Here is a 14157-nt window from a genome sequence, read left to right as displayed (position 1 = left end):
TCGCCACAGGCTTGCTCATTGGGGATAGATTATGGATCAAATTAGCTCATATTTTAAGTCGTTCAAATTCTGTAAAGCTGCTTTGGGGCAATGTCTATTGTCAAAAGCGCTATACAAACAAACTTGACTTGACTTCTAGTGTTATTGTAGTTGTATTTTTATATGACTTTTATATTTTGTGACTATATCTTGTTATTGCTGATTTCTGGTGTACAAATTTAAAAATATTCTTGCAATGTCTAATCTGTTTTAGTATTTGTTTTAGTATTTTTAGGTTATCATGACACTTGTTTGAGACAGACAGGTCTTGGTTTATGAGAATCATCTTGCTCATAATCCCATATTAATATATAGGCAAGCTGATTTCTCCAGTTTCCTCCCACCTCCTTCCTCATCTCATAACATTCCGGTATGAAATGGTGACTCTAAATTGCCCCTAGGTTTAAATGAGTGTAAAAATGTGTGCCCTGCAATGGATTGGGTATTCCCACCTTGGATCCAGTGTTCCTGTGAAAGGCTCTGAAACCACATTGACCCTCACCACAATAAAGCAGTTATTGAAAATGAATGATGAAGAAATGAAAAGTATCAGTTTTAATGTAATTTAATTTGTGTTGCAAAAGATTAGTTAGCACAGGGTTGAAACTTGGTGGTCGCATGGTCGCCAGTGGTGATTAAAAACTGACCAGGGCCACTAAAAGTACTACGATTTGAGAAGTATGAAAAAAAATACAATAAAAATTAAATACCGTAAAATGTTCCTTTCTTGGAGTACCTTTTTTTTTCTTTGCTTTCCTTTCCTCAACTCTAAGTTCATGAATTCTAGTAAAAGTTTAGTTCGTGCAAAATTCAAAGCTGTTCATGAGTTTTCAGATTGCTCCACGATATCCACAACTTTCCTGAACTCTGACCTTTCCCATGATTCACTGCTGCATCATAGTAGAAGCCGGGAGCTTTCTTCCACTCCACCGTGTTAACGTTTGTAGTTAACGCTAACTGCTAGGTAGGTAAGATCAAGATGACTAAAAGATGGTTACACAAGTCCGATTTTCTGACATGCTCTGGGGATAATACAATCAAAGTGCCCCATCCGTCTACCCTCGTGGAATAGATAAATGACTTGAAGTTGTGGCCCGACATCAGCTACATTGACATTGTCAATTATTTTATTCTTAGCAAGGGCATTGATGGTGAGGAGCTAAGGAACTACAAAAGCACGGAGGCATATAATTATCTACACAGTAATAAAATTAGCAAAATTCTGTGTAAAAGAGAGGGCGAGTTTGTTTGCTTAAAGGCTGAAGTTGAGCCTAGCCAGAGCAAAAAAAAAAAAAAAAGGGAAATCCTGCAGTCATGCAGCAGCTATCATCTGGAAGATAGGCTATGTCAGAGTAGAGCAATTATATTATTATATTGGTTTACTAATAATGTTGTGTTTATATATTGTAAGTCACTTTGGACAAAAATGTCTGCTAAATACCATAACTATAACCATATAAACCATAAGCCCCTAGATCTAGTCTAATAGAACTCTACCAGCCTACTGTACTGTGATGTCTCTTGTATAGGCTCAAGAAGCAAAAGTTGGGAGAGGAGCATAAGCTAACCATTTTAATGCAGATGCAAATGTTGTCAAACTTTGTAAACAATAAACATACCATACTTAAATAATTCCTTGTCTATGTATTTGTCCAAGCGTCTTCAACTTCTTAATGACCCTGATCATTCCAGATATCTATTTGTTTGTTTACACTAGCACTTCAGTTCTGGTCGCGCTTGAATTCTCTTGGCTACCTTGACGACATGCACTTATTCTTAGTCACTTTGAATAAAAATGTCAGCTAAATGATTGTAATGTTGTGTAATGTTTGAATAATGTACAATATATAAACAACAATTACATAGAATTAATGTTGTTGATTAATCAATTTATGGGGGGCATGAGTTAAACACTGTGGGGTGTTATTCGAGTAAAAATGTTTTAAAAATTTTTTGTGTTCGACTAGAGGAAATTTAAGGGCCACTTTATTTTGGCCTGGGCCACTAAGAATTCAGGGGTACTGGTCCAAGTGGCGACCAAGCAATGAAGTTAATTTTTAGCCCCGTTAGCACCCAAATCCAAGATGGCGCCGCGGACGGCTGCCTCGGGACTTCACTCTTTCATACTTTCTATGTTTTGTGTAATTGTTGTGTTAATTCTTCTTCGTGCTTTCACGGAAAGCTGCTGCGCTAAGGTTTTTTAAATGTTTCTGCATAGTGCTCCTGATAGGAGTATAATGCGGAGGTGTTTTTTTCCTCTCATCTCGCATTGCTCTGCCTCTCCTCCCCTGAGCTTTCCTGCTTCTGCTCTGCTGACTCATCTTGTCTGAGAGACCCTTTCTGCATTGTTCTTCAAATCAAAATTCATGGATTTGATAAACTGGTCTCTTCACACAATTGACACAATCTTCTCGACGAGAAGCCTGGAATCGGGGGAACCAGCCTGTCCTGCCGAAACGTTCGCAGCTGGATATACGATGGACGCTTGGGAGAAGTGGCGTGTCGTGTGCCTGGCGATTCTTTCTGTGGAGGACATTGAGGATATTTACCTATTCGGAACCATGATCACAGGACTTTTGCTGATTGGACTAGGCATTGCCCTGGTGTATCGAGGAAATCAGAAAGCAGTGACAGCTGTTCAAAGCTCCATAAAGCTGCCCAACATGATTGAAGCGGTGGGCAGAGCTGTCGGCACTCAGACTGTGGCTATTCAAAACTTGAGCAGCTTGGTGGATTCCATATTGGAGAAGTTGATGGCTTTGCAGAGAGATATGGATCATTTTAGTGACCAGAATGGATGAGCGGGGTAGTCTGCTACGTCTACCCCTTTCAAGCCTAAACAAATTCCAATCTTATCTTCGGCTCTCCCAGCCAGCACTGCCTCAAGGTCGTTGCTGGAGCAACAGTCTTCCCCTGAAGATCACTGCAGTTAGACTCTCTCTCTGTATTTCCTATTATTTCCTATTATTCCCTACTATTGCACCATTCCTTTGTTTTGTTTGTTTGTTTGTTTTGTGTGTACGCTTTTATATGTGTTGTACTATGAAAGCTAAATGGTACCAGAGTCAAATTCCTCATGTGTGTTCGCACACCTGGCAATAAAATTGTTTCTGATTCTGAAATGATTATATGACTCGATGAATGAATGACAGGGTTTTTTTCTTTCTGATCATATTTTTATTCAAATTTACTTAATTACATCCATAATGCTAAATGAAGGCATCAGAACATGCCAGGAAACAGAGATCCAATACTCCCATTTTCAAAATGCCCATGATTGGCTGTTTTTAAAAAATTCTTTAAAGATCTGAGACATTTTGGTTAGTTCATTAATGTTTTACTCCAGAACATTAAAATACACTCTATGACCAAAAGTTTGTGGACAACTGACCATCACACCTATATGTGCTTTCTGAACATCCCATTCCAGATGTAATCCCCCTTTGTTGTTATAATAACCTCCATTGCTCTGAGAAGGCTTTCCACTAAATTTCAGAGCATGGCTGTGGGGTGTTGCTCATTCCATCACAAGAGCATTACTGAGGTCAGGCACTGATTTTGGGTGAGGAGGTGCAAAGGTGTTCAGTGCGGTTGAGGTCAGGACTCTGTACAGCCACTTGAGTTCTTCCACTGAAATACTAGCAAATCATGTCTTCATGGACTGACATTTGTGCAAAGGGGCATTGTTATGCTCCAAAACGTTTGCCCCTTAGTTCCAGTGAACTTTGTGGAACCTGTTTGGGGAAGAACCACACATGGGTGGGATGGGCAGGTGTCCACATATTTTTGGCCATATAGTATATTAACTTGTCAACCCTTTGTTATAACTTGGCAGGAGGCTGTAAACATAAAATCTAAGTTTACTCAAAAAAAAAATTTAATAAAATTTTTTAGTTCTGGATATTGTAATACCCTTATTAATATATTTTTTTAGATTAGTTTTAACTGTGACACAAATAAAAAAAAGGAGATACAACTCAAAAAATTTAAATAAGTTCATAAAATTCAGTTAAAATAATGTCAAACATCAACATTACTAATGTTTTTATGTACTTAACCACCTTGCATTGTGTCCTGTCAGTGATATTTTAGGCATGGAAATATTGCACAATAATAATAATAATAATAATAATAATAATAATAATAATAAAATGCAGAAATGCATTACATATACAGTACCTGTCAAAAGTTTGGACATCCCTACTCATTCATAGGTTTTTCTGTATTGTCACTATTTTCTACATTGTAGAACTAAAGTGAAGACATCAAAACTATGAAATAACATAGAACATATATGAAATTATGTGGTAAACAAAAAAATGTTAAAAAAATTATGTTTCATATTTTAGATTCTTCAAAGTAGCCAGCATTTACCTTGATGACGTTTTGCACACTATTGGCATTATCTTAACCAGCTTCATGAGGTAGTCACCTGGAATGCTTAGACGTTAGAGAGCACTGTTGCGTTAATATTTTCACATATGACAGCAGAGGGATTTGATATTGCTTGCTGTTCCTGTAGCTATCATTAATCTGCAACTTTGCTCTGTTTCCCCAATTACCAACAGCTTCAAATATCAATAGATGGAATACTAAATAAAGATTAATGATACAGAATATTTGCAGGTAATATATGTTGTATCCTGGTAAAAGGTGTGGCAACTGGCATTCTTCTTCTATGTCTTATCAAAATCGGTATTGCTTCTTATGTCAGTGACCAGCAATAATTAAAATTATTAATCATAAGTAGTGTGAAATGCTGTGGAGACTTACAACTACTATTAAACAGTTAAAGCAGCAGTAGGCTTACACTCCAAGTTTTTTGGATGGTTAAGGATTCTAACTTATGAAAGAGAAACCCTCTGTTGTAAGCTTCTGTATAGGCAGTTCTCCCAAGTGAGACAAACCAGAGAATTAACTGCAACCTTTCTTTCAAAAGGTGTACAGCTATCTGGAGTTTATTGTAGAAGCCTAAGTTATTTGTAATTAATCTCTGACTTGTACTCAAAACAAACCAAGAGCACATTATTTTATGTTTTACCTCCTGATTTTTTTTTTTCAAAACAAACAATTATTTCAATTTTGATTCTTGCAACACATTTCATAAAAAGTTGGGACGTAAAGCATTTATCACTTTGTAATGTTGCCATTCCTTCTCACAACAATTAAAAGCTGTTTAGAGACTGAAGACATGCAATGATGAAGCATTTCAGGTGTTATTTTGTTTCTTTTTTTCTGTAAATAGGTGTTAAGGTGTGCAACAGTATGGGGTCATTGTTGTCATATTTTTCATTTCAAAAATCATAACACATTCTCTATTGGGGACAGAGGGGGCAGGCACCCTCTTCTTCCACAGCCATACCTTTTATAAAGTGTGCAGAATGTGATTTTGCATTGTCTTGTTGAAATATCCCTGGAAAAGATGTCGTCCTGATGGCAGCATATGTTGCTCCAAAATCTCAATGTACTGTTCTGCATTAATGCTGCCATCACAGAAGTGTAAGTTACCTTTGCCAAGGGCACTGACACAACCCCATACCATGACAGACCCTGGCTTTTGGACTTGTTGCTGGTAACAGACTGGATGGTCTTTTTTGGCTTTGGTCCAGAGCACATGGCATCATTTTCCTCCAAAAAAAAAAAAGACATGGAATACTGATTCATCTGACCATAATACACATTTTCATTGTGTGATGGTCCATCCCAGTTGTCTCTGAGCCCAGAGAAGTCAACAGTGCTTCTTGGACACAGTTAATATCAGGCTTCCTTTTTGCTCAGTAAAGTTTAAACTGGGGCGGCACGGTGGTGTAGTGGTTAGCGCTGTCGCCTCACAGCAAGAAGGTCCTGGGTTCGAGCCCCGGGGCCGGCGAGGGCCTTTCTGTGTGGAGTTTGCATGTTCTCCCCGTGTCCGCGTGGGTTTCCTCCGGGTGCTCCGGTTTCCCCCACAGTCCAAAGACATGCAGGTTAGGTTAACTGGTGACTCTAAATTGACCGTAGGTGTGAGTGTGAATGGTTGTCTGTGTCTATGTGTCAGCCCTGTGATGACCTGGCGACTTGTCCAGGGTGTACCCCGCCTTTCGCCCGTAGTCAGCTGGGATAGGCTCCAGCTTGCCTGCGACCCTGTAGAAGGATAAAGCGGCTAGAGATAATGAGATGAGATGAGTTTAAACTGGCATTTGTGGATGTAATTCCATGTTGTAGTGCATGACAAAGGTTTGCCAAAAGTAACCCCGAGCCCATGTGGTTATCAGCTATAGATGAATGCTGGTTCTTGATGCAGTACTATTTGAGGGATCAGAGATCATGGGTGTTCAGCTTAGGCTTGTGCCATTGCCCTTTATGTACTGAAATTCCTCCAGATTCCTTGAATCATTATTATACTCTGCAAAGAGTAAAATATCCAAATCCCTTCATATCTTTCTTTGAGGAAAATTGTTGTTAAACATTTCAATAATATTCTCATGCATTTGTTGACAAACTGGAGATCCTCGGCCCATCTTTGCTCCATTGGTGAAATGCAGTAATGCATTGTGGCAGTGGGGGCGTGGTCAAGCGTCGGTCTGTGACCGGAGGGCGGAGTCAGGGAAGGTAAGTGGCAGAATCACTACACCTGATGTGAATTAACCTGTGTTTGTGTGTCTTCCCAGCAACCGCGCCCTATATAAGGAGAGAGAGGGCAGAGGAAGGGAGCTCTCCCGACTAGAACACGTGTATATATGTATATATATATATATATATATATATATATGAATGAATGAATAAACAAACCGTGTAGAAGCTGAAAAGTTGACAATAAAGGAGTTATTGAGAACTCAGTACTGGCCTGCCGTGCTTCTGTGCTCCACCCACCTAGAACACTTGCTACATGCATGTATATTACAAATGAAATTAAATTGACCAGACAAAACATGAAATATCTTGGGTACATACTGTCTGCAATGATATCCATCCATCCATTATCCATCCTGTGCAGGGTCGCTGGCAAGCTGGAGCCTATCCTAGCTGACTATGGGTGAGGGGTGGGGTACACCCTGGACAAGTCACCAGTTCATTGCAGGGCTGACACATCGAGACAAACAACCATTCACACTCACATTCACACCTACGGTTAATTTAGAGCCACCAATTGGAGAACTGCGCGGGACTGTTTTCTTCATCCCGCTCCTGCCCGCTCCCGCTGAATTTCTGACCATTACCGCCCACGACTGCAACGTGTGCGCAACGTGTCCGCCCATTCCGCAATGTGTATGTCCACTCCCGCCCGTAACCCGCGAAGCTCTGAGAATTATTCCTGCACACTGATAGAGATGCATTGATTTTGTGTCTTCTCCCATCCCGCAGGAGAAAACGTAATATAGACTATTAATAAAGAGATTCTTGGGGTTGTTTGTTTCGTTTTCGGCCTGCGTGGCTTTTGACGCACTGGTCGGGAATAGCGCTCCTATTTCGTTATTTTCGTGTAGTTTTTAAATTAAATAAAGGCAGTTTCATATTCTATTCTCCTTCTCTGTATTTTTTTTATTTGGAATTACCTTTATAGACTATAATCGCACAGTGATTGAGGTTAAGGTTCCTTTTCAACAGGCATAAATAAGAAACATTAATCAGAACACAGAAAACGCAACACACAATACATTTAAATATAACTCAGTTTTATCAAAACCCTTGCACTATCACATAGCACATAAAAACAGCCTGCTTTTGCATAAAATAGGCCAATACACAACATGAAAATTATTTGGCAGATGTTGCAGGTATCTTGTTCAAAAACATAGGCTACGAATAGAAACATTCTCACTTAGGCAGCATAGGCTTCTCAACACCGCCATCATCAGCCTCTTTATGTAGCACCTAATTAACAACGGCTGTGAATGGCTCAAATGAAATGAATAAATAAAATAAACAAGGGTAAGAAATGGGGGCGGCACGGTGGTGTAGTGGTTAGCGCTGTCGCCTCACAGCAAGAAGGTCCTGGGTTCGAGCCCCGGGGCCGGCGAGGGCCTTGTCCAGGGTGTACCCCGCCTTTCGCCCGTAGTCAGCTGGGATAGGCTCCAGCTTGCCTGCGACCCTGTAGAAGGATAAAGCGGCTAGAGATAATGAGATGAGATGAGGGTAAGAAATGAATTTAACAAACTGAATCACTTTCTAATATTGCTATGGAGGAAGAGAATATTGCTGACCGACTGCGGTCCCAATCTCGTGCGTCTCTCTTCCAAGATGCGCCCACAGACACTAAAGGCCCGCTCTGAAGGCGCACTCGATGCGGGGATACAGAATATGAAACGGGCCAACTTTGAGAGCGCTTGGAAGCACTCTTTGTTTAACTTTCACCATTCAAGCACTCTGTCTGGGTCTGGGTTATCAGAGAGCCTGGAGCTGAGATAATCAGTAATTTCGTCATCGACTGTACTTGGCGCTGAAGTAAAGGGCGCATCATCTTCCCAGTCAGTGAATCGGTCTGTGGCTGTGCGTTGTTTTTTGGCTGATGGCTCATCCTCTGCTGCTGTGGCCGTGACCAGGTCAAACTGCATCTTCTGAATAATTTCCTTTGCACCTTTGGATAGGATTTAATTTATAAATATATAGGCAATCTATTTCTAAAATGGCTCATGCTATTATTTATTATGATATATAGCCTATATAGCCTAAATATATATAAATAAAATGTCTCATGCTGTTATTCAACTAGGCCTAAAGCGTTCTATTTTCTGTTTTTGTGTCTTGGCTAGTAGGCCTACCTTTAACCACCTCGTCTCTCGCATCTGGGGGCAGCATCCATAGCAGTTGCATTTTAGGAGTCAGGAGCGTTGCAATCCTGTAGATCATGTGGAGAGGGAATGCAGATGTGTCACTGATGCCCATCAGTTCTTCCAGACGTGAGGCACACACATTGGTGACTTCAGAGAGTAAGGGCTCGAGGGATGCTGCTTGACAGTGTTCAATGAGTCTCACGGACCACGGCAGTGGAAATGATGCGCTGAGAGTGGTGCTGGATTCTAAGTCATTAGTAGCATCCTTGAATAACTTAAGGAACGCAACTACTGTTTTCAAAGTGTTTGCATTCATCTGCGCAATTCTTTCATACTGGTTATTGCTTGCTCAGCAGTAATGTTGAAATCTCCTCATGCTGTTGCAGTATGGAATCCAGCATATCTCATCTCATCTCATCTCATCTCATTATCTCTAGCCGCTTTATCCTGTTCTACAGGGTCGCAGGCAAGCTGGAGCCTATCCCAGCCGACTACGGGCGAAAGGCGGGGTACACCCTGGACCATAGGCGGTTTTAAACGGGGGCCAGGGGGGGCCAGTGCCCCTGTAAAATTGCTCCTGGCCCCTGTTGTGGCCCCTGTGCTGAAAGCTTTATTAATTTCGACGTGCGCTGGCTCGAAGATCGGAACTGACATGACGGAGTGTTCTACACGGACTCCTTAAAGCGCTACACGCACACTGTTACCTGCAGCAGAAAGACCAGCAGCAGTGCGAATTGTAAACTTCGGACGTGAGAGATAACAGCAGCTGCAGCCCTGCAAGAACTAGGCTATTGCAAAGAGGCGAAGGTAAGGAAAATTATTCAATTTTGTAACATCAGTGTTTGCACATATCCGTGTTTTACTGTTGTTGTTGTTCACTACAATAATAAATCCGTTTTATTGCGCTTTCTTAAAAGTGCGTTGCACAGCAATAAGTAGCCTAACTTAATATTTTTGGGAAATGGGTAAAATAACCGACAGTGTTTACCTTCTTGTAAAACTCGGATGGCCTTGTGATATGTAGAGGCTACATTCCTCTCCGTTTACTTTTTAGTATAGACCTACTGTAGGCTATCATCATGAAAAGGAGCAAGAAGGACATTATGTCCTTTTTTGCCCCTATTAGCAAAAAGCAACATAGAGAGAGTAAGGAAGATGAAGATTAAGAAAGAGGAGAGAGAGCCAGAGGTGGAGAGAGAGCCAGAGGTGGAGAGAGAGCCAGAGGTGGTGGTTGGAGAGGTGGAAAGTGAGGCATCTGAAAGGCAATCTGAGAGTGAGGATGAAGACATTCAGGATCAGATTGAGGGACAGAATGAGGGACAACCCAACGAGTCATTGGGACAACCAGATTCACCATGCATATCAAGTACAGCACCATCAGGTTTGTGATGTTGAACAAATGCATGTGTGAGCAGTGTTGGCCTACAATTCATATAGCCTACCCTGAAAGTGTGAAGTCTGAATAATAATTAATAAATATAAAATATAAATAATAGATATAATAATAAATTAATAAATGAATAATGATAAATAAATGTTGTTCTCAGTAGCACTCTCATATTTACTGTATTCATCTTTCTCCAGATATCAGCAAGTGCTTGGACGACACTCCAGTGCAGCCACATCTGAAGAAAAGGTTCATTGTATGCAAAAATAGAAATCTTATTTTACAAAAAAGAGAAACATGGTTTTAAGATTTATTGAGCACAATTTATTTTATGTTTAGGCTACTGAGACAGAATGTTTATCTCATTGTATTTATGCTCATTGTATTTTGTTTTGGTTTTAACTAAACTAAACTAAACATTTTGAATGCTTAAATATTGCCATGTTTTGTCCATATGTGCCCCCCTGAAAAAACACTGGCCCCACCTCGGCCCCCCTAGTAATTTTGGTCTAGAACCGCCACTGCCCTGGACAAGTCGCCAGGTCATCACAGGGCTGACACATAGACACATACAACCATTCACACCTACGGTCAATTTAGAGTCACCAGTTAACCTAACCTGCATGTCTTTGGACTGTGGGGGAAACCGGAGCACCCGGAGGAAACCCGGAGTTTCTGGAACAGCAGACTCCTGATATTCTCCCCTGTTTTTGACACACCACTCTCGAAGGGAGCTGCGAGGTCAAAGTTGTTGTTTGTATAATGAATGGTGCCAGATATGAATGAAGACTTATGGTAATCCTCCGTCCATATATCGGTTGTGATGGCACATCCATACGTTTCGATGATGGGCTTTATTTCTGCTGCCACTGACGCCTGCAGTGCTTGTGCTCGCCCCTCGACATGTCTGGATACAATGGTTGGATGAGGTAAAACATCTTTAACATCAAACTTGCCATACTTAGCAGCAACATTAGCAAAGTGTTGCAATATGTCAACAAAGCCTCTCCCGGCGACTAAATCATATGGCCGTATGTCTAGACAGCACACTTCCACACATTTCTCTGTAGTTTCCTGTTTAATGTGTGCAGGGAGAAATTGTTTTTGATTGAAATGCAGCTTACTCTGACCTGGAAGGACAGAGCAGGTGTGACGCCTCAACCCAGAGGTGCCGGATTTGTGTCCATTGTAAATTAGGATTTTTGAGCATTTGTCACAACGAACATAGTCAAGTTCGTTGCCGTCTGCATCGCACACAACTGAGAAATTTTGCCAGATATCAGACTTTCCTTGTTTCGTTTTTGTACTGTACAATCCTCGTTTCAGTTTATTTTCTACATCACTTGTTTGACTCATGCTGTCGCTAGGCTAGTTTACGATCCCGCAGTGTTTTACTATGGCCGCCCATTCCCGCCCGCAGCTAAGTGCAAACTGTCCGTTCCCGCGAGATTTGCATTGGGTCCCACGGGACCCAATCCCAGTGCAGACCTCTACCACCAATTAGCCTAACTGCATGTCTTTGGACTGTGGGGGAAACCGGAGCACCCAGAGGAAACCCACGCAGACACGGGGAGAACATGCAAACTCCACACAGAAAGGTCCCCATCGGCCACTGTGCTCGAACCCAGAACCTTCTTGCCGTGAGGCGACCGTGCTAACCATTATACCACCGTGCCACCCTCAATGAAATACAAGTAAATTTAGAAATCAGTTTCCTTTTTTTTACTTGCATTTTCCATACCATCCCAACTTTTTCTTTGCACCTGATTGTGATGTCAAAACATACATACACATGCATTTAATGCCTATTATCAGTTTGGCTATCACTGAGGTGATTACTGCAGTCTGGGGATGTGGGGGATTACTTGCTGTAAGAAAGAAAAACTGCCATTGTATAGCCTTCCAAAGAATATAAACATGGATATAATGTTTTATCTATTATATTGGTATGGAAAACTAGTCTCTGGTTAGGAGGTAGCACTATCTGGGCTCTGGATGCATCACTAATTTATTTACCAATCACGCTCTTTCCTTAGTCATCATGCCAATAAATGTAGTATTTGCATTCTTCTAGTTTGGTTTTAGAATAACACTCTGCTCGAAACATCCTGTATAACTAAGGCTGTAAGTGTTGAGCAGATGGCATTATTTTTCTTATTGTTATTTACAGTTTCCCATATTATATGGAGAAGTGTGGTATCTCTTATTTCATGTCACCCCATCATAACAGAGGATCTTCAAGATACAGTAACAAATGCAGATTGTTTATAAGGAATTAAGAGGTTGGAAATACACTACCGTTCAAAAGTTTGGGGTAACCCAGACATTTTGTGTTTTCCATGAAAAGTCACACTTTTATTTACCACCATAAGTTGTAAAATGAATAGAAAATATAGTCAAGACATTTTTCTGGCCATTTTGAGCATTTAATCGACCCCACAAATGTGATGCTCCAGAAACTCAATCTGCTGAAAGGAAGATCAGTTTAATAGCTTCTCTAAAGAGCTAAACTGTTTTCAGCTGTGCTAACATGATTGTACAAGGGTTTTCTAATCATCCATTAGCCTTCTGAGGCAATGAGCAAATACATTGTACCATTAGAACACTGGAGTGATAGTTGCTGGAAATGGGCCTCTATACACCTATGGAGATATTGCACCAAAAACCAGACATTTGCAGCTATAATAGTCATTTACCACATTAGCAATGTCTCATCTCATCTCATTATCTGTAGCCGCTTTATCCTGTTCTACAGGGTCACAGGCAAGCTGGAGCCTATCCCAGCTGACTACAGGCGAAAGGCGGGGTACACCCTGGACAAGTCGCCAGGTCATCACAGGGCTGACACATAGACACAGACAACCATTCACACTCACATTCACACCTACGGTCAATTTAGAGTCACCAGTTAACCTAACCTGCATGTCTTTGGATTGTGGGGGAAACCGGAGCACCCGGAGGAAACCCACGCGGACACGGGGAGAACATGCAAACTCCACACAGAAAGGCCCTCACCGGCCATGGGGCTCGAACCCAGACCTTCTTGCTGTGAGGCAACAGTGCTAACCACTACACCACTGTGCCGCCCACATTAGCAATGTATAGAGTGTATTTCTGATTAGTTTAAAGTGATCTTCATTGAAAAGAACAGTGCTTTTCTTTCAAAAATAAGGAAATTTCAAAGTGACCCCAAACTTTTGAACGGTAGTGTATATGCTTAGCTTATGGCTTTAAAATGGAAAGTTAATTTCTGATATTGTTATTAACCATTTAGAACCATTGTATCCTTTGCATACTGGTAACCTTGTGTCCAGAATTTATTCACTAATTTTTCATCTATCATTTAGGTTTTTTCAGATTTTAATCCTGATTTTGTTAGCACTTATTGCTATTATGTTGATGTTGCAATATTTTCTGTGTGTTCTGTCTAATTTTGTGTAAATAGGTCACAGGTATAAGCTTATTAAGTATTGAGGTCTGGCTTTTTGGGAAGAAAAAAAAAGATAATCTAAAATGACTTCCAAAAGCCAGTGTCCTTAATATAACTTGTAGTTTTGAGTTCAGAACCAGTTGGAATCCACTTGAGTTTTTTTTTTTTTGTGTGTGTGTGTGGTTTCAGTTAAAACATTTTAATGTTTGGCCAACAAATATCTGGTTTACCCATATGAAGCATTGTATTGTAGCAATACAGTGATGTACCCAATAATAGAGTATCGTGATCCGGCAAGTCACATGTAGTCAAGTAAAAAATAGCTTTTATTTTTGCCAACGACTGATGGAAACTTCATGGTTCACTTCTGAGCAGTTTTACTTTGCCTAAGGAGTCATGCTTTTTTTATTTAAATGAATCATCACTGTCTTTTAGAAATCTTTTCACTTAAGACAGACCTGGGCATTTTCCGGGCCGCATCCGGCCCTTTAGTTCATTCTGACCGGCCCGCTTAAGGTTAATTAGAAATTACAAAATAAACGTATTTTCTA

The 14157-nt window shown here is 40.7% G+C and overlaps 1 long non-coding RNA gene across 1 annotated transcript; it reads left to right on the top strand.

Moving 5' to 3' along the window:
* The first annotated feature begins 9289 nt into the window (after nt 1–9289).
* Nucleotides 9290–13397, top strand: LOC132884431 (uncharacterized). The gene is made up of 3 exons (XR_009654460.1): nt 9290–9596; nt 9916–10170; nt 10374–13397. It is a non-coding gene; the product is annotated as an uncharacterized LOC132884431 (long non-coding RNA).
* The last annotated feature ends 760 nt before the right edge of the window (nt 13398–14157 follow it).

The sequence above is a fragment of the Neoarius graeffei genome, chromosome 4, assembly GCF_027579695.1.
Source record: "Neoarius graeffei isolate fNeoGra1 chromosome 4, fNeoGra1.pri, whole genome shotgun sequence".
Taxonomy (NCBI): Eukaryota; Metazoa; Chordata; class Actinopteri; order Siluriformes; family Ariidae; genus Neoarius; species Neoarius graeffei.
This window is presented reverse-complemented; position numbering and strand designations above follow the sequence as displayed.